General features: G+C 29.8%; 1 pseudogene; it reads right to left on the bottom strand.

Annotated features, from left to right (window-relative positions):
• Window positions 1-3,891: 3,891 nt before the first annotated feature.
• Window positions 3,892-4,515, bottom strand: LOC132921898 (histone H2B-like; annotated as a pseudogene).
• Window positions 4,516-4,568: the final 53 nt, after the last annotated feature.

Raw genomic sequence — 4,568 nt, 5'->3', positions numbered from 1 at the left:
TTTAATTTGTATTAATTTATCTAGGGTAGTGGACATGTTAAGTGTTAATATTTTTTATTAGGTATGACCTTACCCAAATCCTGCAAAAATTTGCACTACGGAAATTTGTTCAGTTCATGTTCTAGTAAAATTATTAATAACTAATGTGTTTATTGCCTTTGATAATTTAGTATTGAATTAATGTCCATTATTTGGTCTATTCACATACAAGATAGTTTTAATATAAAATGCAAATCATACATTATACGAAAAATATATACTAGTATAACTTATAATTATAAATGGAAAATCGGGTAGGCACGATGTACAACGAGCTCTAGGCCTATAACCTTGTATCAGATTATTCAGGACTCATTTTCTCGATGCACAAACCATTGTAATATCAGTCTGATGTAGGTTATTTGTCATGTCACTTAATTTGTGTAATCAAAATAATTTACCTATTCTATTTTTTTTTTAGTATACATAGATTGATTTGTAATTATTTTTATGTTTAATGAAAAGAAAACCTTTAATGGAAGGGGCATTGTAAAAATGTATAATTAAAAAAAAAGAAGAAATGTGTGAATAGACCTTTAACTACTTTAGTCTTAGCTCTATACCCTGAATCCAAGTACATATAGCAACCATATACATTTATATCTGCACATTTATGAATTATTTTTCTAAATACATAGAAATTGTTGATTTACTTTGTTTTAAAATGAAAAAATGTTATCTGTTTAATATAATCATTTACTATAGTAATTAAAATACACCATATTGTTTTTTAAAAAATATTTATTTTGTAATTTACTAATTATAACTCATCAATCTAATATAGAAATATAAATTATATTAAATAAATACATATGTATTTGTATGTATTTGGAGGACATATCTTTATCAAGACGCAAAACTTTAGTTTGGCAGCAGGACGGTGCTCCAGCTCATAATAAAAATATTGTTATAGAGTATTTAAATTGCACTTTTGGTACAAATTGGATGGGAACGTACAGTCCAAAAATATGTTGGCCACCTCGTAGTCCCAATCTGACTTCGCCATATTATTTTCTTTGGGGTTATCTTCAAAGTGTAGTTTACAAAGAAATGCCTGCTAATGTAAATGATCTTAAACAAAAAATTAAAGATGCTTGTTCTAATATCTCAAATTATGTTTTAGTGAAAACTACTACAAATGAATTACTTAAACGACTGGCAATTTGTTTGGAAGTAGATGGTCATCAGTTTGAACATCTATTAAAATAAATTATTAATAAACTTTAATTGACTACTTACAAGTATTGTGTATGTGTTTGTTTGTTTTAATTAAATTTTGAACTTAACTAATCCTTACTTTCCTTACCAATATTGGAAGCTTTTATAAATTATAAGGTATATTCACTATATTCTAAGATGTATGTATTTCAACCATGGTTACATAGTTCTGTGAAAATATTAACTTCATACTTCATAGGTTTAATTTTGAAACATGAACTAAGATATAATATTGTTCCATGGTATACAAATTAATTTAGTTAATATTGTTAGTGGTATCCCTGGTATTGGTACTATAGTACTTTTCTATGCTATAGTAGTACAAAACATTATAATATGTAAGTATGTTACTTATTTTCTTTGTTTCATATAATAAAACAACTTTATAAATGTTCACTCTTTTTAAATTTTTCATTAACTTTTTTACATTTATTAATTAGTATTTAGTTTTTTAGTAGCCACTAACCAGTAGGATTAATATGTTCAAGACGTTGAAATAAGTCATAAATAATTGATAGGTAGTTTTTATTCAAGTTTATTGAACTTATACCAAATAATGGACATTAATTCAATACTAAATTATCAAAGGCAATAAACACATTAGTTATTAATAATTTTACTAGAACATGAACTGAACAAATTTCCGTAGTGCAAATTTTTGCAGGATTTGGGTAAGGTCATACCTAATAAAAAATATTAACACTTAACATGTCCACTACCCTAGATAAATTAATACAAATTAAATGAACATTGAACATACTTTACATTATCTACTCTATACATAGAGTATAACATATTTTTAGGGCTATGAATGTTTTAAAAAATATTGATTTTTACACTTATTTTTGAAATGATGTTAATTTTTAATTAATATTTTAAGATATAAAAATCTTTTAATATATTGCATGAAAATGACACTCAGAGGTAAAAAAAAAATTTTAATTTGCCAATTTAGGTTAATAAAAACTCCATAGCCCTACTTATGTAATGTACCAATAACTTGACCTAATTATTTAAATATACAATTAACTATTAATGTGATCATATCATATCAAGTATACTTTTAATTAAATTAAAATTGTTTAACCAAAATACAACATTAAAACACTATCACAAAATACATATGCATTGAAATAATTGGTTTAAACCTTAAATTTATATTTAAAATAATACACATTTACATAGTATTTACTTAAAACGTATTCTGTGGTTAAACGTTCAAAGAATATTAATTAATTAATAATTAATATTCAATATTTGACAATGGAAAATTAACATTAACAGTTAACCGCCATATATTATCATTTTTTTGTTAAAATAATACGTGATAAGTCCTATACCAAGAATCAGTAACCAGTGATGTACTATGTAACCACGATAGTAAATTGTAATATGTTATTTTTATACTTTATAACTGATTCAACCTCGATGCGGCAGGCTAGTCGCTCACTGACACCACGGTTTTCTGGTGGGAGTGTTGATAGGACATTTTTTTTTTTCTAACAGTATTGTTTATCTATCTTGCTACCTAAGATTTATTATCGATTATGATCGTTATGGGTATTGTTAAATTAAGATATCATTTCGTTTTTACTTCTGGTCTTTACTGTTGGGTTTGATAAACTACCCGGTAGCAGTAAATTGAACGAATATTTAAACAGTAATAAGTCGCGAACGGATTACTGAAATTAAATTCTATAAACGTTAAAATTATTTTTTTCAGTATATTTATAAATTTTCGTTATCGAAAATATGTATTGCCATTTGAAAATCGAAAGTTGATAGTTTTTTATCAAATAAGGGAAGAAGTTAAAATTATCAAACTTGTAACACAGTGTAAAATAGTAAAACCTAGAAAGTTAAAAAAAAAAATTATTTTAAAATTCCTAATATTTACCGAGATATTTACTGGTTCACGATAAAAAAATCACCCTGTATTATTATATCAATAACAATGGCTAAAAGCACACTGGATACGTGTACATACAACTTAGCCACGACGGGAACGCGGGCCGCCGCCGCCACCGACACTTCAACCCACCAACCAATCGAAAAACCGGCTCGCCGCACGACCTGGACCTTTAATCGCAAGTTACAACTGCGCGTGTATGGTATTATTATTATCATCGTCGTCGAAACCGCATCAGCTGTCACCGTCCAACATTATAATTTATAATACGTAATATTATTATTATTATGTGATATTATGTATATGACGTACTGATACGCTTCGCACCGCCGCCCCGACGACCGTATGAAATCATCTCGGACGATCATTCCGTTTTTATCTAAATATTTATCTCATTAATATTATTGTTGAGTATTCTTTGTTTAATAACCCAACCAAAAATACTGTCGCTTAATGACACAACCCATGTTTATAAAATACAGCTACGACAATCCGCGGCTGCGCACGACATGTCCGTGTTTGCGTTCGTACGGCCGCCCGTTCGCTTTTTTTTTTCTCACTACCCTGCGTAAAGAAGTTTAACTTCAAAAAAATCGAGAAAAGTGTGTAGAGTATTGCCACTTTTAAAATAGCAAGATACCCACTGATAGAGTTTAAGTATAGACTGTAGGGAGATAAATATATGAATTTAAATAATTATCGATCAATAGAAAAAATTGGTGGCCCTAAAAAGGGCCTTTTTAAAGAATGTTATAATATAAGTTGAATTATTTGGAACTTGTGTACTTGGTTACAGCTTTTGTTCCTTCACTGACGGCGTGCTTGGCCAATTCACCTGGCAACAACAATCGGACGGCGGTTTGGATCTCCCGACTGGTGATGGTCGACCGCTTGTTGTAGTGGGCCAGACGACTGGACTCGGCGGCGATACGTTCGAACAAATCGTTGACGAAACTGTTCATGATGCTCATTGCCTTAGAGGAGACTCCGGTGTCGGGATGTACTTGCTTCAGCACTTTGTAGATGTAGATGGCATAGGATTCTTTCCTCTTTGGCTTGCGTTTCTTGTCGGACTTGGCGATGTTTTTTGTGGGCCTTGCCGGACGACTTTTTCATTGCCTTTCCTGCGGATTTACCTCCTGGAGCCATAGCTGATAATTTTTTGTAAACTGTGGTTGTTGACGATGAAGCACTTCAAATACGAATGTTGTTGAAACTTACTTACTTACTTACTTGGTAGCACGGCTTTCGCCTATATACTATTCCAGGCTATTGCCTTTGCTAGTAGCTGTAGTTGGAGATGGATTTGCTATTTTTTATTTTTTTTTTTTTTTTTTTTTTTTTTTTTTTTATAATTTTAATTTAACTGGTTGCCCAAGGTTTTGTTCTCGGACGTTGTCTA

Source organism: Rhopalosiphum padi, chromosome 2 (genome assembly GCF_020882245.1).
Source record: "Rhopalosiphum padi isolate XX-2018 chromosome 2, ASM2088224v1, whole genome shotgun sequence".
NCBI lineage: Eukaryota > Metazoa > Arthropoda > Insecta > Hemiptera > Aphididae > Rhopalosiphum > Rhopalosiphum padi.
Note: the sequence above shows the minus strand (reverse complement) of the source record. Positions and strands in the feature narration are given on the sequence as shown.